The sequence below is a fragment of the Parasteatoda tepidariorum genome, chromosome 9, assembly GCF_982258835.1.
Source record: "Parasteatoda tepidariorum strain Cologne lab strain chromosome 9, Ptep-v5.0, whole genome shotgun sequence".
NCBI lineage: Eukaryota > Metazoa > Arthropoda > Arachnida > Araneae > Theridiidae > Parasteatoda > Parasteatoda tepidariorum.
The window spans coordinates 6,124,051-6,149,104 of NC_141763.1; the positions used below are offsets into that span (position 1 = coordinate 6,124,051).

The 25,054-nt window shown below is 25.6% G+C and overlaps 1 long non-coding RNA gene across 13 annotated transcripts in view; it reads left to right on the forward strand.

Moving 5' to 3' along the window:
* The first annotated feature begins 307 nt into the window (after window positions 1-307).
* LOC147803282 (uncharacterized) overlaps window positions 308-25,054 on the forward strand; it is a 44,072-nt gene continuing 19,325 nt past the window's right edge. For 11 of the 13 annotated variants that reach the window (XR_015428999.1, XR_015428997.1, XR_015428998.1 and 8 more), the window contains exons 1-3: window positions 311-405; window positions 1,699-1,809; window positions 13,473-13,590. This is a non-coding gene — a long non-coding RNA (uncharacterized LOC147803282). Of the gene's footprint in view, window positions 406-496; window positions 664-1,698; window positions 1,810-13,472; window positions 13,591-25,054 lie in introns of those variants that run through there. The other 2 variants (XR_015429006.1, XR_015429007.1) reach the window with 2 other exon arrangements.

Sequence of the window (25,054 nt, forward strand, 5' to 3'; positions counted from 1 at the left end):
GGGGTTCGCTGTTCAACGACGGTTATAAAATAAAATACAGATAAGGACATAGCGAAGAAAAAAAACCAGGGTGAAAGCGGGATTCGAACCCGCTACTTCCACTCCTAGAATCAAATGATTTATTCTAATTTCTGATCTTTTTTTAAGATGTTTACCTAATAGTCTGCTGAGCACCGTTATCTTACCTTTTATAAAATTTGCATTCCAGAATAAATAAAAAAAATCTAAGTCCTGTAGTGATAGTTAAGAGACGATTTCCAGCAGATCACCGATGTCAAGCTTCACTGGCTGCTGCCAGTGTGCGGGTGGACTTTTAGCATTGATTGATTATAATAACCAAAACAGTATTTTTAAATTAAAAAATTTGACAAAAATAAGAAAAGGTTTTTGAAACTTAACTAAATTGTAATTCCCCTGCTGAGATTGACTTGTCTGAAAGTTCTTGTTTCTTGTGTATTCATTGTTGATCATGAATTTTTAATACGCTAATGAATTTAATTTATGTGTATGTTCGTGAAATTATGTAAACATGTCAATTAAGCATTTAAGTAAAGGAGCTTTTTTATATATTCTTATTTCGGTCGTTTCAAGTAGCAGTTTAAATTATACAGGGATATATTCGTAATCTGATCTGTGACGCCAACTAAATTCGCCAAGACCCAGGTTATCCAGGAAACACATCGAGAAATAAAATTATCTGTAGGGATGGTGCGTATATGGATATCATCAAATCAAAATAGTATTTCGATTTTTGCTTTATTTAGGTTGATAGTCCAATTGTTATTTTTGGGCTAGTTTTAGTTTAAATTTATTATAACTGCTCTCTTTTATTTTGAAGTTTTACTTAGGAGGAAATTACTGAATTGTGTAGGATATTATAAATGTTGTAAGTTTGGTGTGCTAAATATTTCTTATGTTGTTTTGTAACGATGTAAACAAGAAATTTACTCAATCCTGAAAGATAACAAAACTGAAATAATTCATTTGCTAGTTTAAGACAGTGCTAAACATTCAAGGAACCAGTTCATTTGTTTATTTTTTTTTCTAGATAAATTTGTGTGTATTCTGTAATACTTAGCTTTGTTAATCTGAAATGTTCTGATGTTTTTAATCATTATTACTTCTCAGAATTCCAATTGTTATTTTTAATTGAAATATTATCTTTATTTCATTGTTCTGTAACTTTTATATTAAGATGCTAAGTAATTGTTCATTCTAGACCTTAAAAAGGGCAGGGCACTAGAAACTGGAAAGAGCCGCTAAAATAGGGCACCCATCATAAAAAAGAGCATTATTTTAAAATATTTGCTTTACGTTTAGGACACCCAAAATATACAAAGTTTTTAATTTTATCACTAAATAAAAGTTTTAGCGGTAATTAGTTTAAATTAAAAAAAATTATTTCTTAATTTAATTGGTACATTCTATAAGTTGATTTTAAAGTGAGCGTTATTATAAAATTTTGAAGTGCGTAAAAAAATAGCTATATGATTCGAGAGTTGGCAAGAAATTTACATTTTTGTAAAATCTTCAGATTTTTTTTCTTTTCGTTGACAACTACGCTTATTTATGTACTTAATTTTAAAAAAAAATTTCTTTCCTATCTAGATTTCAAAAATCAGATTGTATTTCTTTTCATGTTGATAACTATGCTTATTCATGCACTCAATTTAAAATATTTTTTTCTTTCTTATCTAGAAGATGAAAATGTTGGACATCTCTTTTTGGAAAGTGAAGATTGCAAACATGAAAGAATTAATGGTGGTATCATTGGTAGTCAAAAACAAGAAGCTATCAGCTGATCTAATGGTTAGTTAATAACTATAACAATAAACTTAATTTTTACATTCAATTTTTATACTTTGATTATATTACAGAAATGATTGTGCTCCGTAAAATGTACAAATTTTTCACTAGTATTTGAAAGTTTGACAAATAATTTTATAACAAACATTAAAGTTATATTGCATAGATCATTATTTCTTTTGACTAAAATAAAACTTTGAAATTTCTCAAATGTGGCTGACTTTTGATAAATAATTATTCTTATTATTTTAATAAACACAGATTCAATACAGATAAAAGCTAAATATAATTTTGAATGTTTTTGTTAAGAAAAAGAAAAAAAAAAGGCAAATTTGTTTTAATGAAATAATTTTATATATAAATTAAAAATGAAATTTTATAGTTTTTATTATATCACTTATTCAAACAACAAATTTTATAGATTTGAATATAATTGATAATTGAGGATCTTTTTCATTTAACACAGTTTATCCTATCGCATTGCAAAAAAAAATTTCTTCAAAATGCACCAATTTAAATGCACCAATTTTAATTTAAATGATTTACTTTACTACATTACACTCCTTTTTACACTACTTTTTTAAAGTAACATTGATTTTATGCTTTATTTATCATTTTAATGCAACATTATATCATATACTAAAGTATTTATAGACTTTTGAAATATTTATTCTGAAACTCATTTATAAGTTTTAAGTTTATTATATTATTCCCAGAAAAATAATAATGACAAATCTTGTTTTCATGCCTTAAGAAGAACAAAAAGTTCTAACTGCCCTGATTTTAGTGTATTCGCCCATTGCAAGAGTAAATACCTGTGTAAAATACCTTACCCACTGGGTATTTACCCGACCCTCATTTATAATTACAATCTCAATAAATCGAACCTCATCTTCACTTTAAAAGTTTTTGTTGAAGATTTTTCTTTCAAAGTTTTTACTACAAAATCAAAAGATTTACCCCTTGTTATAAATTTTAAAAAAAATCATTAGTTACAAATTTTATGTATAAAGTACTATAAATGAGTTAATTTGAAAGAAATAATGTTTTTTTTTTTTTTTTTACTGAAACAAGGCAAAAAAATGTTTGGTGTTTTCCTTCATTATTGAACTTATTTGAGACATTATTTGATTTGGTATGAAACTTTTTAGGTCCTTATTTTTAAGTACTAGTTCCCTAAACACTCATTATTTTAGTTCAAATTTACTTACTGCCCTGTCATTAAGGTTGGTAAATTTAAGCAAGGAAGAATTAAAAACATTATTACAATCAAAAGAATCACTATAGAGGAAACTAGGACTGGAAACATTAAAACACATTCGATTGCTGGAGCTAGAGAAAAAAAGATTTAACATTATGAAAAAAACAATTTGATTTTTATTTCTGCAAGCAATCAAACAGATCTTTTTGTACATCTTAAGCACAATTTAAGAGTGTTTTTTTTTCTTCCTTTTTCCTTAAATATTAAGTTGAAATTCCTAATGTGTACTTTTTAGCATTATGTTTGGCAAGTGTTATAAAATGGCTAATTAAGAAAAAATGTATGATTAATCTTGCTAAATTTTTGTGATACCACCTCTAATTGTGTAAGAATACTATTTTTGAATCCTTATTTTCATATAAAAAATTTTTTGTCATGGAGAATTTCTTTATAAGAAACATTCTTTTCATAAGGATAGGCTAAGTAAGATCCAAATTGGAGTGAAGGTTTAGAAAAATACATAAAGGTGTACAAACTAGAGTACATTTTGAATGTGCAAAAATAGTGTCTTAACACTGTTCGGATGCAAGGCACGTTATTTTTAAAAGTTAAACCCTATTCAGAAATGTTTCAAACAAATTTCAAAGGAAAACATCAGGCAAGACTATTAGCTAGCTTACATTGTAGCATTTATGATCAGTATAAGAAAAAATGTACCCTAAGCATTAGCATCTTAGTTTTATTCATTATTTTTGAAATATCTTACTAATAATTACTTTTTCTATTATGAGACAAAATGGATAGTAATTGAAGGCAAGTAAGCAACTATACTGACATTATTTGCATGATTTCAAAATTTGAGCAATTTTTTTATTTCAATAGAAGGAAATACATAAGATGGCTATACTCTTATGTATTATTCGGCATAAAATAACATAATTTTCAGGTATTTCTTGGTGAAGTTATTATTTTTTTTTTTAAAAAAGTGAAATATTTGTGCCAGATTCTTGCTCTTTTTCTGAAGTCATTTTTTAAATTTTTTCTTCATTTTTTTTCCTTCTTGGGGAGATTGCTTAGGAAAAACCACTCACAAGAATTTACAGTAGGTAGTTAAAAGCATTTACATAGGAAAATATTTACATAATTAAAAAATAACTAAGCCAATAATTCTCTTTCTTGTGCATTTTAAAATGTATAATAACTGCTGAGTTTATTAATTGATAAAGAATGAGTTCATGTGCCTACAATATGAATTTTAACATGTGGGTAATTTATTTAGTAATATAATAGACCTGATAAATGTAACTAAGGTTCTGATTTTCAGTTTTGCTACTTTAATTCATTCATTTACTATTTATCTTCATTACTACTTACTTTTACCTACCTTACATTATCTTTTATATTTTTAACATTCTATTACGTAAACACTTTTTGAATGGTTATCGTTTGTTAAAGGTTTAAAATCATCCTATCATTAATTTCACTTAGCGTTAAATTCTTCTAGTCTATTTCTTATTACAGGAATACGAAAAGTGCTATGAGCATTGTTGTAAGTAGGGTGTCAGCACTGTGAAATGCATATTTATCAACAAGCTAAATTTAATAGAATATAAAGTCATATCTGTAAAATAGGCTACAGCAGATAAGATACTGTAAAATTTATATTTCAAAATTAGCTGCTTATAAGTTATATTTTCTTACATTATTTAGATTTAATATTTTTTTCAGAAACATAAATATTTAATATGCATAAAATTAATCTTTATTAACCAGCTTAAATAATTAAGTAATTTCAGGCCATATCTGTGAGCTGTAAAATTTCTATTTCAAAATTAGTTGCTTATAAGTTATATTTTCCTACATTATTTAGATATTATATTTTCTTCTATAACACAGCAATTAAAATGTACTGTTAGTTACTAAATTTGCTGCATATATAACAGTCTTAACTTTTTTTTATCTGTATTTTTTCAATCCTTTAATTTTTCATTCAATTATTTTTTTTGTTTCTTTTTTTAACTATCCCATGCTTTTGGATTTCGTAACTTTGCAAATACCCTGGGTATTTGCCCTGGTGAATACTTAAAATTCATAAATGCCTGGGTATTTATGAATTTTATTGAAAATTCTATTATCATGTTCTTTTGGGTGTTAAAAAATAATATATATATTTAAGATACAATTAAGTTCTACTAAGTTGTTACTAATTAACTTCTAACAATTAAGTTGTTAGAAGTTAATTAATTCTTAACTAAGAATAAAAATTCCTTCATAAATTATTGGAATCATTGTATTTTAGTCTTTATTTGAGAGTGACTATAGTTTAATCATCCTGAAGTTCACATTTTGATTCATAATTCCCAATGTTTCATATCTTAGAAATATATTTTTAAAATATAAAATATTTTTCAGATTTTAAGTATTTTATTTTAAAAAATCATACAAAAATTTCACTGCATATGAATACTATGCAATCAAACTCCGATCTATATTAAGTTGTACAAAAAAAAGTAAAACTAAAAAAACTGTTTTTCAATAAACAGCTTGAAAGCTTTTTTCTATAACTTGAACAGAAAATTATTAGAAAATAAGCATTTAATGATGCATTTTTTTAAAATAAAGTATTTATTTAAAAAATAGCTTTAAAATCGCTTAAAAAATGGTAATTAATCTACCCCTTTCGGAAAAAGAGATACTTATACAAATTTTACCATATGAAAATAATTCTAACAAAGTGAATATTCGTAATAGTAATGAAAATTAAATCTATGAACACAGATAAATTAAGCACTGTCTAAATTGTCTTGCTTAATTGTCTAAATTGTCTTGCAGGGGTGATTGTGCTCCGGAAAAAATCCGGATTTCCGGAATTTTTGCTAACAGTGATCTGGAAGTTTCCGGAGATCCAGACGTTTGTCCAGACGTTTCAAAATATCATTTATCACAGAAGTTTCCGGAAATCAAATTTTCAAAGGTGGAACTTAAAAACACAGTTTATTTTATTTGTTTGTAAGGGAGAGCCAGAAAGATACTTTATAAGCTTATATTCATGATTAATAATCATTTTTTATCAGTAAATAGTTGTTATAATCATAAACTCAAGAAAGAAAGACATATTTGCAAATTTTAATTACCTCTCCAGGTCATCATAGCTATGTGTATATGGTATAGGTATGTGTAAAATTTTAAATATATTTTAAGTAAACTAAGAAATACAGGAAAAAAACCTTGTTTAAATTTTTTTTCAATTTAAACTGTTTTTTGTTTTTTTTTTTAACTCAAGAAATTTTCCGGAATTTTGACTTGGGCTCACAATTACCCCTGGTCTTGTATTTTAAAGGACCTGGTCTTGTATTTTATTCATTACCTGGTCTTGTATTTTGCTCATACTTGACAAAATATAAAAATTAAATTGTTTACTTTAATATTTTTTGAAAAAATGATTTTTTTTATTTTTAATTTCATTAAAATATCAAGGAATTTTTTAAGAAATCATCTTTATTTTTTCTAATAATACGTAGAAAAAAATATTTGTGCAAAATATCAACTGATTTTAAAATTACATTAAAAAAAGGATTTATTTTAAATAAAATAGTTATATAGTTATTTTTTTACAGAAATTTTCCGAAGGAAATGTCCTATTTTAGTTTAGTCATTTAATATAAATATTATATTTATGGAATTAATAGAAATGAACACAGTTAAGAAAGTTTAAACTCGTCCCCTATGCATATAAATTTCTTCTATTTTATCCAGTTAATGCCATTTTCTTAAAAAAAAATGATTTTTTCTTGAAAAGCGCTCAACCTTCACATAAATCACTTAACGTAAAGTCTACTTTGTGATATTGCACAATACCTTTTTACATTGCTTTTTATTGTGACAATTCAGCTCCTCTGCTAGGTATTTATAGTTTTTTGAAATATTTTTCCTGGAATTAATATACTTTAGTGTTCCTTTTTTGAAATTAAAAATGTTATGTTATTGCCAGAACTATAAGCAAGGCAAATGATGATTAGATATTTTAAAAATGACAAAAAGTTATAAAAGCCTTGATTTAGGGTACTACCCCAAGGCAGAGGTAAATACCCATTTATAAATACCATACTTACTGGGTATTTATCCGACCATATCTATACCCATGCAGTGTTTGGCTAAATTTGAATAAAAAAAACTCTTAATAAATGTAAAATAATAACTATGAAATATGTAAACTTTTAATTGCTGCAATTTTTGTAGTCTTTATCAAATTATCTTATTTTTCTTCATTCTCAGTGACGGTATATATTATTTAAAAACCTATTTTATGTTTGAATTTTTTTTTTGTTTATAAAAATAAATTATTATAATAAAGTTTGCATAAAACTCTGAAAAGTTAAAAAAATTTATACCTTATTATTTTGAACTTTTTTTAAAAAATTTTTCATGCACCAAATTTGTCCTAAAAAGTTTTAAGCAGAGGAGCTTTTTTTAGAGGAAAGCCTCAGAAAAAAAGTTTAGCTTTTAGGCACATTCAATCACCTAATTATTCTTTAGTTAGATGAGAACAATCACAAATTTATCTTAAAAATAATAAAAATAGAAATCAAGGTTTATGTGTCATATAAACTAAAAAAGTAAAAAAAAATGCTATTAGTTTTACGCATGCTATTTTCTCTTTGCTTAATCAGATGAAAGTATACTGAAAAATAAAAATCTGCAATGCCTTTTTTGGTAGAATATAGATTTTAACAATACTTGATTGTTCTAAAATTCTCAGTAATTCCCATTAAACTTTGTTCAGCAATTTAAGCTTCTGAAAATGTGTTGAAGAACCTAATTTTTTTATTGTTTTTCTGAAAAATGTATTTTCTCCTTCAGAATTTAAAAGAATAAATTTTATTTGGGTAACGAAATAGCAGGGTCTTATAATAATTCTTGTTAACGGCATTGAAGCAGATTAATGTCTTAAAATACTTGTAGAAATATTTTAAAAGTAAAATACTTGTATACAAAATTAAAAAAGTCATTATAATGATGTATTATATAGCTATTATAGAATTATATGTAATTATTATAGAATTATAAAGTTTCTAAAAAAACTTAAAATTTAGATTTTTTATCTTCTATATAGATGTCTTAGATTTTTATCCAATTAAATTACCTCATACTGTCATAAATTGTCTCATACTATCTTATAAGTATATTATCTAAAAGTAATTCTCTCTCATTATCAAAATCTGAGAAGAGATTGTTGTTAATAAAAATAATTAAAGGCATGCTAACAGACAATCTCTGTGCATATTTTTTTGTTCAATTAAAAGTAAACTAACAAAAAAAGATTATTTGATAATCAGCTTGAGAGCGTTTTTTAATAATTTTAACTATAAATTATAAGAAAATAAACTTTAAAATGTGCATTTTTTGAAAATAAATATTTAGAAATTAGTTTTAAAATTTAAAATTACTTAAAAAATTTATTAATATGCTCCTCCCCGACCTCTCCCTAAAAATATACTTATATTATAGAATATTGACCAGTTGAGAATAGTCCAAACAAAATAAATGTTTGTAAAAGTAATCTGAGTTTAACCTATAAACACATAATTTTACCAATGTGTAATTGTTATTAAAACAATGAATTAATGTTTTTCAAAATGGAATCTGAATAAAAAGTTAATATTTTTAAGAGAGAGAGTCTTATTTTTATAAAAAGGGTAAAGAGGGTACATTTATTGAGATCAAAGGGTTAGCTGGAAGGGTTGCCCTTCACAAATGAGTTAAAGAGAACACTGGTATTAAAATATACTGTTAATGAATTTCTTCTACCAAAATAACTAAATGTTGCATTTTTAGAATGTTTTTCAATGCCATTGAAAAATTATAGTTATTTGAGATAAGATTTTGTTTTTTCCGAACAATAATATAAAAAATGTTTAGTTTAGTGTGTCTTAAGGAACATTTTCAAGCTCTTCCAACACTTATGTATCTTTGAATTATTAGTTACGCTGTATCATTAGCATTGTTAAAAGTTTCATATTGTTGTATTAATTTTAAAAAAATTTGTAAATTACCTTTTTTCAAACTTATGAAGTTTCTAATAAGCTGAACCTTGATTAATTGCATTCTATTTATCCTTTTACAGTTATTTCCAAATAATGTTATGTAAACAATTGATAACTGTTTTTCCAAGTTTATAGCTTCTTGGTAAAGCTCAACATTATTTAACAATTTTAACATATTTTTATTGAATCCATTTTGATGTTCATATTTGATCCTTTTACTGTTACATTATTTGGGCAAATTAGTTTAAGCTTTTCCCTACCATTATCACATTATCATTACTTTAAATTAGAAGTCATTCAAATATTATATAAGCATATTTTTGGCAATTTCAAACACCTCCCTTATCAGCAAAATTAAGCAAATTTCAAACCTTTTTCCATGTGCCAGGATATTGCATCACCCTCCGGTTTTTACTTTCTTTACAGTACTAATTTAATTTAAGGATAAAATTCTAATAAAAGATATTAACTTTGTTTTAAACAAGTATTATATACAACTGATAAAAGCTAATATAAAAATTATAAAAACACTCCCCTTTCTTTCGCCGTTTTTTTTTACTATAAAAATAGTTCAAGGTCAGTTAAATGGGAGTCTGATTTAAATTTGGAAAAAGATCCTTATCCTTATCCCGTGATTGGATATCAAAATAAAAGTAGGGTGTGGGAAAACCAACAGGGAAAATGAGATCTTCAACGAAACCATGTCTAATATTAGTCTTGTTTTAACCATGCACTATTTTTAATGTGTGTGGTTTTTGCAACTTTTTATTTAATTTGCTTACCTGTGAAAATTAAAGTTTTATTCCTATTTGAAAATCTGGTAATTTCTGATGTATTTAATTTATTAGTCATAAGTATGAAATGGTAAAAAAATTTGCACCAATGTAATTTTCAAAAAGCTCCAATGAGTAAATTCTTGAAGGTGAAAAGGGAATACATAATTTTTCCCTCTGACTTTTTCTTGTTGGATTATCTTTCACTTTGATATTTAGAAAGCCGGAATTTTTAGCAGACAATTTTCGTTTCTGTACATGGCTTTAGTTACCGTTCGGTATGCAGTACTTTTTTCAAAGTTTAAATATAATCATTGTGTTAACTTCATTTAACTTTTTTATCATTTATCAATTTGGATTTGATATAAGGATTGGATATTATGCAATTCTTCCTTTTCTTTGGGAAATAAGTAGAATTAAAAATAACTTTAATTTTATAGAATTTTTATTAATGTTTTTTGTCATGATTAGCGTTTTCCCTGTTTCTGTAAACATATAAAATATTGATAATGAAACTGCAAAATACATCTAATTGAATTGATTCATGCAGTTAAGTTGGGAGTTATTGCTTTGAGTTTAATTCACTTATAATTGAGACTGTTCCTTCATAAATTTTTTTTCTTCATAATTTCTTAAATTCATAGTTGATTGCTCAATTTGTATATAGTTTAAAATTACTCCAATTTTCTTAAGTATTTTTAATTGATGAAAAATTGCATCATATTAGAACTTCCGACTTGTTATTTTTTTTATGTATATATATTTTGCTTTAATTGTAAGTACTATTTTACATTTGATTGATAATTCATATTCACTTATTTTCAAGATAGGGTAAAAGTATAAAGCAAATAATTCAAAAATAATTTTACAACTATGGCACACAAAAATGCCTAATGTAAAAAGTTTTATAGATTGTGCATGTTTTACAAGGAAATTCCACGAAGGCAAAATATTACTCTTTAAACTTTCAGTTCATTTACCTTTAAATTAAGAAAAACTTTGTAGCTCACCTGCAGTTGTGGTGTAGCATTTAGACTTTCCATTTTCTGTTGAATGGTTCGGGTTTTAATAGAATATTTATTATCTTTAACTTTCTTTTCTAAAAATGAACTATTTAACATGTTTAATCAATTTATAAATTATTTTAAAAACAAAAAATATCAGTACCTGTTTAATTTTATCTTATTAAAATATATGGATTAATTAAAAAATGCATAATTTAAGTTAAAAAAATTTTGTTATTTTTTTTAAATTGCAAAATTAAGTTTAAAAATTTTGTAATTTAAAATTTACATTGAAATGTTATAATTAGTTAAAAAATACTGGAAATATTTTGATTAAAAAAAAATTATTAATTTTTGTCTTAAAAATTAAATTTTTGAAAAGAATTAATTTTGATTTTAAAAAAATTATAATTTATAAATTGAATAAAACTTATTAAATAGTTATTAACCTTTTTAGATAAAGAAATTTGAATTGAACTCCTGACCTCACTGGTAGACACCACTATTACACCACGAAAAAAAAAATTAACTAAACCAATATTAACTTAGTTTTAATATAAACTAAAATACGCGTTTGAAAATAATGAAGTTGTATTTCTTGAAACTGAAATGAAATCAATTATAATAGTTAAATAAAAATAAAGAAAATTAAAAAAAACTTGTTTTAAGGAAAAGTTTTCAGCAATTTTTCAAAGTTGCTTCATGCAAGCAATACACACCATCTCCCTTCCCACAAATTGTGATGTCATTTTCGACCAATAGCGTGTCCTGGCTATTCTGAAATTTAATCGCACGTTTCATTTACGCCCTATCTTAACCACATGCTCCTTAATTTGGAGCTTAATTTTGTTTTAATAGGAATTTTTGAGATGCGTTCCACCCTTGTTAGATACAAACTTGTTTGCATGCAATCGCTTGTGAGAACTAAACAATAATATTTGCTTACTTTTTCTGGGTTAGACTAAAAATCCCAATTGAAATTGCAAGCATTCTCTAAAAGCATTCTCTTTGAATAGAATTAAATTAATTTTGTTCGGTATATTATGAACTGATAACATATCTATAAGACTGCTTTAAAATTCTACTACGCTTTTTAGTTTGTCTCAGAAAGATATTTTTGAGCAATTATATAGTTTTTTTGCAAATTCAGGAAATGGTATTTATTATAAGGATATTTTTTTTGTTGTATAATTTAAATATTTTTAGATTTTGTCTGTTTTATTTTCTAAGTATTTCCTTTGTGTATGTGGATAAGCAATGTGCCATTTGAATTACTTTGTTGTTTTTATTTTCTTTTATTACTTTGAAATATTTCTTGTAGTTTGTGTTACTAAAAACTTTTAATTTTATTTCAAAAATTCATTTATTCCTTAGATGTTGTTGAAAATTTTTATTTTATACTGTAAGTAAACTTATTTATTTAATCTTGTACATTTTGACAATAATTTGTTTATAATAAATATTTCTATCAAGTGGAATATTTTTTCTAACTTTTATCTAAAATTTAACAAGAGTTAACTTAGAAGTTGGAATTGCTAATGTGTGTTTTGAAGACTTTTATTTGTCTTTCAGGTTTTGAAGAGGTTATTTATTTGTTATTTCTTAAATTAAAAGTTCATGTATTTTTCTTAATATGGTCACATACATTTTCCTTAATATGGTCATATATTTTTCTTAATATATATAGTATTTTGATGAATATAGAACCATAGTTTTTGATATATATAATTTTCTCAAGATTCTTAAAATAAGATCCTTAATACATTGACCTCTAATAATGTTTTTAGATTTGCTATTCCTTTTTCTTTTCCCTAAGAATGTCCTTTTTATATTGACACTTTAATATTTGAATATATATATATATATTTACCAGCAGGCTGCAAAGTTTCACATTTATCAAAAGTTTCTTATTTTCTATGTTTGCAGTAAATTTTAGTTGAATGTTAAATAACTGGTAGATTCTTAAACTGTTATTCAAAGAAACATTTAAAATATTTTTTAAAATTTCTCTTAAATACTTTTTAGAGAGGGGTTTACTAACAGAGAGCTTGATGACATTTTTTAATTCTGTTACATTTGTTTGAATATTTTAAATAGTTTGAATATCATGTGTATGTTTCAGTAAAATATTTCACTAAGTTTGTAAACTTGCAGTGACTCATGCTAGTAAATGATGTTAAGTAAAATATGGAACTAAAAAAATAAATAAAAAATACATGTTACAAATTAGAAATTGTATGCAAGTTTCAATTAGAGTGCACAGTTGTGTACAGTTACACTAAAACATCTTTAATGCAAAGTACCATGCAGAAAACATTACAAAAACAAACGTTGCAAAAGTGTGAAATATTTAAATCAGCCTATGAGAAAGGGCTTAAAAAGTACTTAAGAAAAATCAGCGTGACAATTTTTTTACTGCTCTTTTTATTTTTTTAAATTCAGTTATATGTGTTTTCAAATTTTTTTTATACCTATTTGTAATGTTTTTTTATGTAATTTTTCTGTAATGTGCTTTTAACCAAATATAATGCTCCATCATAGTTTTGATGCCTGTGTATTATTTTCATGGTTTTTAATTTGTTTTGATTTTTTGAATCTCTCTTATACTTATCAATCTTTATATCATAATATTAATTAGTTGTAGGACCCATCTTCACTATGCTGCTTCTTGCAGTAATTCACCTTTAATGAAATTTTTTTGCTGGAAAAAGATGATCAACTTTGACTGGGAGAGGATGAAGAATACTCTGAATACCTCTACAGTAAGTTCTAAATAATATAAAGCTTGTAAATTTCTTTATCACATATACAGATAACCCAAGTATTGTGCAGACTTGGGTGACCTCATTACAAGGTTCCCACACTCCTTAAAAGTCCTTAAAAACTGCTTAATTTTTATTTTGGAAAATAAGGGCTCTTAAAAGTACTTTATTTTGGTACAAGGTTCTTAAAAATATTCTATTTTTCAGCATCACTATAATTGATGGGAACAATTTTTTCAGTTCAAATTTCTTAAAACAAAAAGTTGATCTTTTATCACCTAGAATTAGACTATGGTGGAGCATTTAAGAGGAATGGGTGTGTCTGAGCAAGGGGGGTAAGCATATTTCATTCATATACTGGTTCTTTCATTAATATATTCTGCATTTTGTCTAGAATCTATCCCAAACTTTTTGTTATAAATGCCGATTAGAATAAAATTCTAACATAGATTTTGATAATCATTTTATTTAGTTAACATTGCAACTTAAAATGTTTCTTCTTCTTTTAAAATTTCTATTCAACTTTTGGTTACCTTAAAATAAGTTCATGTTTTTTATGAGATTGTTTAGTAATATTATGTAAAGTTAATTCCAAATGACAGTTTCGGCTGGAAATAATTTTATGTAATCCTCATTATAAAAGTTGAGGTACCATAAATGTTACCTGATAAGGTGATATTGTAGGATAAGAGAATGCCATTAATAATAAAAGAATACTGCTTTGTTCTAACTGTTAATTTACAATAAAAATAAAATATCAAATCATAATAATAGTAGAGAGTAATATTAAGAATGATAGAGGATAATAAAAAATATTACAAGTAAATGTCTATAAATGATTAAAAATTAAATAATTTATCAGTATTTATTAATTAAGTAACCATATCAATTTTCTGCCTAAGGAATGTGTTGATACCCTTAAAAAATGGTTTTAGAACCTTTCATTTGTAAGTTTCACTGAAAACTAATAAAAAACATTGGTTTGAAAATTATAAATCTTTTGAACATAATTGTGTTTTTGTTCTTTAAAAATTTTCATAAAAATATTTATTTCAATAAATTTTTAAAAAAAAGTTAAGCAAAATGAAAAAAAGTGAATGATTTAAGGTGCTTAAATACCAACATTGTCTGTTTTTACTTGAAATAAGACTTAATTTGCCACGATCTATTAAGAAAACTACTATCATGCATAATATTTATTCTTTTAATATATACCCTTATAATTGAAACATTTTATTAATGTAAAAAAAAGAATATTTTGGGTGTAAATGAGTATTTAGCGAGATTGGCCCGCAACTAAATATGTGATGCATGTCTAGCTTAGTTGCCAACTGTTCCGATTAAATCGTGTTTGTTCTGATTTTTTAGCTTTGCTCTGAAACTGCGGGTTTGGGCCAAAATGTTCTGATTTTTTGTCATTCTAGTGCCTTTTCACTCCTTATACCTTATTTTCTTTCAACCCAGGGCAGGTCTAAAAACGAGAAGCAGGGCATGTGATTTTTCCGGGAATATCACAGAATTCTGTTAGACCAATTGGTTAGCGGACTTCGCGAATCAAAACTTTATAATCCGACGAGATTTTGAAACTATTGCTAAGTCACATTGGCGAGACATTTATGATTCTTCTGCTAGTTTGATTTCACCACTGATTTTCGCCATTTTGAATATTAGGAACTCCATCAGAATCTGCTAATATCACGATTCTCTTTCGCACGATTTTAATATCAGTCTTCAATTTTGGTATTTAGCTGATTTAAAAGTTATGCATCATGATTCCTATTTACGAGATTTAAAAAGTCAATATTATAATTTGTATTTTCGCGTTTTTAAAATCCAATATCAGGATTCATATTCACACAATTTTAAAATCCAATTTCACAATTCATATTCCCTAGATTTTAAAATTTCACTGGAATAAATATAGTATTATGATTCATGTAAGAAGTAAGATTTTTCTTGAATTAATTGCTATAAATATGGGATATTCTTTATTAGTAAGTAATTTAATTAAAACTGTTTGCTCAAAAAAAAAAATTTCAGCATGAGACATTTATAAATTTATATTTTTATATCAATAGTTTAGTTTTTGATATTTTGTTTTCACTTTGTGTCATAATTTCCCACGATTAACTTTGTGTTCCTCTTTTTGTTTTTAACAAGTAGGCAGGTATTTTCTAGAAACCACAATATAAAAATTTGTTGTAATAATTTTTTCTCAACTTTCTCTATTTTTTTAAATTAATGAAGAAAAAATATTGCAATTCCTGATTTCCCCATTTAGTTTTATAATTCAATTTCAATGAATTTATTAAAGATGGAATACTGATTAGTTTCATAGATATCGTTAACCCTTAACAGTCTGAAAATGTTTTTGTTTTTTTTAAAATCCGATCTGGGTCTGCAAAAATTGCCCAGTCCCACTTTGACGAGCCCTGTTAGTTAATACAATTTTATCAGTACTTACATTATAATAAAGTTGCCTTTTATTGTTTTTTTAATTGATTAATTTTCTTTTTCAAGAAAGGTAAATAATTGGCACTGTCACTGGTGGTATATATGCATATTTGATGATAAACAATCCTATTATTTTTAAAGTCCTTTATTTTTGCTTTCTTAAAAGAGTGGGAATCCTGTATTAAGTACACTTGAATTACTTTTATAAAATTGTACTACATTATTACATACAAAAACTTTATATATTAAATTCCATGTAGTATAGCCCTTGTTGCTGAACTTTATTCATCCCATCATTTGCTCCTTTTAATAACATATACAAGAGTAACTGTAATCTGGTACAAAACAATTTTTTAATTGATTATATAAAATTCATCATTCAATTTACTTTCCGAATGTTTTCATATTTTGCAATATAATGTGGATTCACTCTTTGCATCTTTTTCCACCCATGTATCCTATATGTCATTCTCAGTCAATTAGGAATTCATATCGTAATTAACTAAATGTTGATAATTTTTACATTAAAATCGTTGATTGAAGTATACAAATCAATGACTAGCAATGAAGAATTTTTAAAACAAAAATTTAGTTAAAGTTTTAAATTGCCATTGCATGAGAAAATGTAAATACTGCTTTCTCACTTAAATGCTTTTAAAACACACACAAAAAAAATAATTGGCTTTTTTTTTCTTATCAATAAATAATTTATTAAAAAAACATAGAAAATATTTTAAATTATATTTTTTTGAAAAGTTATTTAATATTTTTAAGAAAATAAATAATATTGCTAGGAAAATATGTAAATGACAGTTCATTTCACTTTCTGAAAATTTGTCGTATATTTTGTACCTACAACCAATAAACAACCCATAAATGATAATCTTATCTCTATCATTTTATTCTACACTATCCACAACACCTAAACACACAGTAAAATATACTTTTACTAACAATTTATTATAATTATTTACTAACATTTTACTAACAATTTATTATATTTTCTAAACAATTTATTATAAAAAAAAATATGAATGTTTTTGAGTTTGTATTACTAAGTACTTGATTACAAATTGCTATCGTAAATAATTGCAATCACTGATCACATATTTTTTCTTAAAAATGAAAAAAATATTTTTGAATTTATTACAATATATTCTTGAATACCAATTCCTATTATTATTATTATTTCTTCAATAAAATGTGTACTTTTGATGAAAGTAAAGCATAATGTTTATAAATTAAAATCATTTTCCAAGTGAGTACTTGCAAACCTAACACTGATTTATTTGCTTTATTCCATACTATCTGTTGGAGTTTCAGGATATTTGGATTAAAGTTCATCATCAGCATTGGCACGACAGCCCTATTTGAGCCTGGGCCTTCCTCAGAAGCTTTTCTCATTCTGCCCTTCTCCCAGCAATTGATTTCCAGTTCTTTATTTTTAGGATGGCAAAATCCTCATCCACACAGTCTTTCCATCTCTTTTTGGGCCTTCCTCTTGGCCTTTTATTGAAGGGGGTTGCATTAAAGACTCTTAATGCTGTTCGTTCTGGGCTCATTCTCACTACATACCCGGCCCATCTCATTCCACTTAGTTTAATAGATTTAATGATATAATCTATTAAAGATCTTATATATTTCAAAATTATATCTTTTTCTCCAGTTGTTGTTATCGAAGATAGCGCCAAAGATGGTTCGTAGAACCTTCCTTTCGAACTTCCCTTCCCTTTTCGTTAAAGTCCATGTCTCTGAAGCATTAATACCTTATAAAGTAAAATCTTCGTCTTTCTTTTTATTAAGTGAGATTTCAATAATGATCTTAAACCACAGAAGTAGCGATTGGCTGCGATTATTCTTTTTCTGATTTCAGGATTAATGTCATTTTGATAGTTTATTTCTGATCCTAGATAAATGAAACTTTTTACAGATTCAAAGTTAAAAGAATCTATTTTAAACAATTTAGGGATGGTTTCCATTGTACTACAATACATATATTTTGTTTTCTCCACATTCACTCTCGAGTTCATTTTTCTAGCTGATTTTTCCAGTGCCAAAAAAATTTCACTCAGTGCAGTTCTCGATCTTGCGATGATGTGGAAAGTTCATTTGGCAATAATGTCTCAGGCCTTTTCAATGCCACTCTTCGGGACCGTAAAAAGTCATACCTTTAATTAACTATTCAGGTATTTGCTTCGATTTTTATAAGGATAGGATATTAATGTCAATTTAACTTATTCTTAAAGGGCCTAGCTTATTTTTTTTCTAACAATTCTTGCTACTCTTTTTTTTTTTTCAAATCTAGCTAGTGCATTGTGGATTCTTCCTATTTATGTGTTAAATTAGAAGCTTACGAGTTAACTCTTTCTTGAGTTTTGATAAATATGCATGCTTTGTGTAATCTTTTTATTTATGCCACGTTTGTTCTTTACTTTTGGCATAAGTAGAACTTTTATTCTTGATATTGATTTTACTACCCATATTCATACAATTGATTTAGAATAAACTTCCGATTATCCGCAGGTAGGGAATTCGAATCATCAGCTCTTCACCTTTTTTTCACAAGGACAAGCAACATACCATTTAGAATTGAAAACTAATAACTTCATAGAGATGAAACTATTTCAAGAGTTTTGAGAACAACATACTAGCAAAGATTCGTGTTTGTAGTCCAGATGTTCAAATAATAGGTCTACACTGAAACATTGCAGCTTCAGGTGCAATAGATTAGTAAGAAGGAGTATTGAAAATGGTGAGAAACAGCAAAACAATGAGTCATGATTTACAGTTGTGGAACTACAAATGCAGGATGAAGTTCAAACTTCAATTAATAGATTTCATGCACATCAAAGCAGTTTCTTCTCCTGGATTGTATTGTTACTATTCAAAGCAATAATATTGATGGCAAATTTTTCCATCTTGCCTTAATTTGATGACTGGGAATGAATTATCCTCATGGTCATTTATTTACTCAACACATTCTTGGAACCCTTATCAGTTATAAAATTGATAACAGATTATCCCCAAGCTTGCTTATCCGCACTTCAGGGGTCACTCAAATCAGTAAATAATCGGAAGGTTACTGTATAGTTTAAAAATACAGTCAAACCACGCTATAGTGAACCTTCAAGGGACCAAAATTTCGGTTCACTATAACCGGTAGTTCACTATATCCGTTCCGCAAACCATTTTAATTAATCGTTCCGAACACCTTTTTTTATTATACGTTATTTAAATAAATGACCAATAAAATGAAATACAAAAATGACGGAAAAATAATACGTAGTAACAAATAATGTGTTAACTTGCTTTTATTTTTTAATTTTTTATTACTCTTCGTCTTGTGTACAAAAAAAAAATTTTCTTCATCTGATGTAGGGAAAAATTTGTCCATACATCTGCCTGGGTAGGCTTTTGTTCAGGGATGGAAAAGTGTGATTGAAGGAGCAAACAAGAGAAAATGCTTATCCCGCTACATTCCACTTTATAGATGGTTTTAAAAATCAGTATAACTATTTATTTTGTGAAGTAGACGTTTCAAAATTATTAATAAGAAGGAGGGGAAAAAATCAGTAGATGACAGAAAAAAAGTTCATAATATCCAACTTCCCCATTTCTTAAGTTCACTATATCCAGAAAAAATAACATTATACGCGTATAGCAAAGCACGGGACCGAACATTTCGTTCACTATATCCGGGAGTTCACTATAAACCTGGTTCACTATAGCGGGGTTTGACTGTATCAACAAATTACTAATGCTGAAATTGCTAGCTTCTATGTCATGTAGAAATTGTTTTTCTTTTTTTAAAAGAGCCGAATCTTTGTTTATTATGTGTAAAAATAAAAAAATATATAATATTAATAATTTTTTATAAATAGAGCTAACTAAAAGATCCTAATTGAAATTACATCATTTAGATCTTAATCTAGTTAAAACTATAATTGAAACTTTTTATTACTGAATCTGAATTTGTTTTGGTGCAAAAAAGAAAGAAATATATGTTGAGCAAACTTTCAATATAGTTTTTTTGGATATAGTTTTTTTTTTTTTTTTAGCTATTCAGTTTATTTGTTTTTAACAAAGCTCGCGTTTTTTAATCAAAACCATCTGTGGGACACAAAAAATAATGTATTCATAATTATCTGAACACTTTTAATTAATTTTTTTTTATGTTTACTCAATTAATAATATTTTTAACAGCCGTAAATTTGTTCTTTCATTTTAAAATTTTGTATTTTTATACTTAATGACTCTGTTCTTATTGTCAAACAATAACATTTTTATTTTAATCCTTTTTAAAATCTGACAAAATAGAAACAACATATGTAATTGCAATATAAAAATTAAAACATATTAAGCACATGAAAAGTTTTTCAAGTTATTAAAAAATTACAGTCCTAATGTATTATTTTCCTAATGTAATTATTTCAGTAATCATGCATTGAAAAAAGATTGCTATAAAAGTAAGTTATTATATAGTTTGTACGAATTAAATGTTTATTTTTACTCACTTGCAATTTATTGAAAAAAGCTGGGGGGGACATTAATTACACTCAATAAAGTAACACATGGAGTTGCTTATATACCATAAAAGCTCATTTACCACTGCAATTAAACTTTAATATTCTTTAAAAAAAATGCTCTTTATAGCCCGGGAATTTTATTTTATTCATCTAAAGCCACCAATTGAGTTTTATTGCCACTTTATGTATTTGGGATAATTTATACACAAATATTGGGGATATATTCAAAATGATGTGTAGAACAAAATACTCAAATTAATCTATGAATATGAATCATGTATACTTAAATCAAGTAAAAATTCATACTGAATCAGATTAGATTTGCATTCATCCATAGAATTCTTGATTAATGTAATAAATTGCTTAAAAGTTCAGAATTTCATTTTGGGGACGAAGGAACTGTCATGATATCTCATTTGTATTATTTTCTTAAAAATATAATTTAAATACAAAGTGTAATTGATGCATTTTTTTTTACTCATTTAGTATTTTTAAGCACAGTTTAACATGAAATAATAATAATTAAAAAATAAGACAAATAAAAAATATTGCTTTAGCATGGACAAGTTAAAGAAAAGAATTGAGAAAAATTACTCTTTTAACTTTTGACATGTTTGAATTTGGAGACACAGTTTTCCTGCTCGTTATAAAGCATCAATATAAACAAGATTTAACCCTTCTACTATGATTTTTTCGGGTAAATAAGATTCCATTACTTTTCATTATTTTATAAGCATGCTACCTTTTTTCAATAAGTCAATATAACATTTTCATGAAATAGTAATGTAATGCATTTAAATAATTGTGTTAAGCAAGATCAAATACAGGGAAACTTTAAATATTAGTTAAAGTAGTACAAATATCGAACAATTCTTTATTCTACTGCCTCAATGTCAATTTGAATATTTATTCATTCAATGTGATCATAATTATTGATAAGCTTGCTAGGGGTTAAATCTTTATTTAAAAAATTGTAATTAAATCTAAAGAATTAAAATATAATTTGTCTCCTGAAATCTTAAGTGTGTACCTGAAAAATGAGCAAAATAAAATCTTCATTTTAAACTCTGCTAAAATTCTCTTAACATAGTACAATTTTGATATTCTGAATCTCTTCTGACAAGAAAAAAAGTTTAAATGTCTTATGCTTTTTGCAAATAAATTTAGTTAAATTTAATATAGTTACTAATATCAAAATAACTTTCCTTTCTTACTATGCAACTTACAAAATGTTTAACACACATTAAAAAAAAAATTAATTCATAAAAAGCAGTTTTTCAGTTACATTAGCATTTGCATAAATGAAATAGTTTAGTTTTAACTATTTAAATTATGAATTCTAGAAGAAATAAAACTTGTTTCTTGTTGTTTAATATTGTTTGTTTTTAGTATACATTTTTTTATTAAAGCATTTAATGAATTTTTCAAAATTCTTTTGCAAAATTTAATATTTTTTCTTTTTTAATTAAGTTATAACTCAGGAAACAGATTTATTTGGGAATATATTTTAGTTATTTAATATATTCCACATGTTCCATGTATATATAACTCATATTGCCTGCTTTTAAATAAAATTAATTTTGTAGCAGATTTTCTACATACTCTTGAGAAAAGATAATGGGTATTTCTACACCAATCATTCAATAAAAAAATTAAGGTCAATAATTTGAATAAGTTAAACATTTTTGAAAATTTACAAATTTTTTGCAATTTGTAAATCACTAGATAGAGAGTTAACCTAGAGAGCTAAATTGTGTGATATTTTTTCAGATTTTCAGGGCATTTTATGGCAAGTAGCATAGCTAAACTATGAAAAAAATTATTTTTTTAATTAAATTTAAATTTTTTAAAATATTAAAACTTTACATTTTTTAAAAATAATAAAATATGATTTCCTTTCTCTGTTCTAGAAATGTTGACACCAAAAAAAAAAAATTTATAAATAAAAAAAAACAAACTAGTCTTTAGTTTAACATTTACATAAACCAAATAGTTAAAGTCACAAAATTCGCTATTGAAAAAAAGTTTTATTAAAAAGTGGCTTCTTCATTTGCACTAATAATTTTTATTACCTATTATGGTCAAAATTGTGATATTTGTTGTTTCTTTTATTAAATGACTCATAATAAAACAATTATACCCTGGAAAACAAATTTTTTGTTGTATTTATACAAGTACTTAATCTTAATTAATTCCAATGTATGAATTTCATATATGTAATTTCCAGTTTTGTTTCTTTAAATCTGAGTTCACAACTATATAAAGAATGTATTATATATATATATATATATATGTTACGGTGAATGACCGAAATCTGGAAAATGTCGACTCTCACCGGTGAATGTCAACAATCACGTAGTCGCTTTGATAAAAGTCCGAAATATTTGCTAAATACTCTTATTTTTGACTCTCACCGGTGAATGTCAACAATCACATAGTCGCTTTGATAAAAGTCCGAAATATTTGTTATATCCAATTTTATATTAATTTATTCGTTAATATTATAATATTTATTTGATAAATTTATATTTATTCTATATTTTAATACTTACTGACGATAGATTATAAGAAACATCAGTGTTTGGAGTATTGGGCAAATATATACCGGGCAATGATACTTTACCTTAAAAAAACATCAGTGTAGGGTTAAAATATCGAATGTGATAAATATTTCAGACATTCACCAAAGCATGCATATATGTTATTTTTAAACATTGAAAAAATTTAAAAAATAACGTGAACTTATTGCACAATTTATTTTTTAATGAAATAATAACAACATAACATAAGAATAAGAATTGATGTGGTTCAAAATATTAAAATATTTTTTTATAAATACTACAAGTCATTTATTAAAAGAGAAAAAAAAATTACTTATTTTTTAGCTTCACCTTTAGCTTTGATCACTGCATATAAACAATTACAAGGAATAAACAATTGTTTGGCAATTTTCTTTCAAGTCTTAGTAGTCCTAATGCTTTCCACTAGCTCAACTTTTTTTTTATTAGAGCATCAACTTTACCCTTCAGTTTTTTTTTTTTCGTTTCGATTTGCGTTTGGTTTTTGGTTACCATTAAAATAGTTATTTCTATTTATTTTACTGATACTGTTATATGATTCTTGATGAGAATTATCTGAAATGTTAGCTATATATTCTACCTGTCTCATATGAGTCATTAACTCTTGAGTTTTATTGATTCTGAAATATCAGGAACAATTTTCCATTTTAAAACAAGCATAAAACACAGAAAATCAAATTAATCATTTAAAAAAATCAATAAATTATTTTTTTATGTTTAATATATTTCAGTAGAACAAATTATATGTTTTTTTTAGTTTGCCTTTTGTCTTTTTTAAAAGTAGTCTGGCATATGTCTGCTGTTCTAAAAAGTGTCCTTATTTTTTCTTTAATTTTTCTTTAGCCCACTATAAAGCCTGTATTGTATGACATATTCTGTTTCCCTATGTTTTAATTTATTTTTTCTCGCATGCAATCTATTACTTTTCAAGTCAAGATAATCCTTCGTATCATTATAAATAAAATATTAAGAAAATAATCCAACATAAAATTATAAAAACCATGTATTGTACAGATAAAATAAGCTTATTTTGCGAAAAATATCGACCTTTAAAAGAAAAGTTTATTTAAAAATTGACTAACCCAGAATTTTTATTATAAAAACTTTTTGTTCGACTTCTAAAGTCCATTTTCAAATACTGACTAAATGTATAATTTTAAGTGGATAATTTTTATTCAGTAACGGTCAGATATTATTAAACCATTTAAATGTTTGGCATATGTTTATTTTGTCCTAAATTAAAGTACATCAAAATCAGGTGAGCTTCTATATAAAGTAATAAACTGACAGTATATATGCATGATACTCAGTAAAGTTATAGTTTTTATGCACCCTTTTAACTTTCAAACAGCTGCAGCTATTTTAACATGTCTGCGGCTATTAATGTGTCTAGGTATTGTAAAATAGCTGGTACTGCATGATTATATTATTTAGAATACCTCACCGGAAGAAAGTTGGGGATTTGTGTTCCTATCTTGACAAGATATGGGATCTATCTTTATGAGATTAGGGGAAAAGTAATGATCATGTAAAGTCTTTGAAAATTATTTCTCATTTTGTTAATGTATATAGTGCTTAAAAATATTTTTTGAGTGCTTAAAAAGTACTTTTTTTACTTATTTTTGAAAGATTTGGCTACACACCCTGGAAAAACTCTTTAAGTACTTAAAATGATCATAGTACAGTAAAAATTGCTAAATCCAAACTCATACATAAAATGTAAATATGTTCAGTTAAACCTATTTGTACATAAAAATCTGCATAACATCCAAACTATGAAACTTTCAAATTGCAATATCTTTATATCTGATGCACATGAATTAATTTTTTGTAAATAAATAGTAATATAAAAGTTTTTATACAAAAATAGCTGCAAAAGCTCACTTTGAACTTTAAATATCTGCA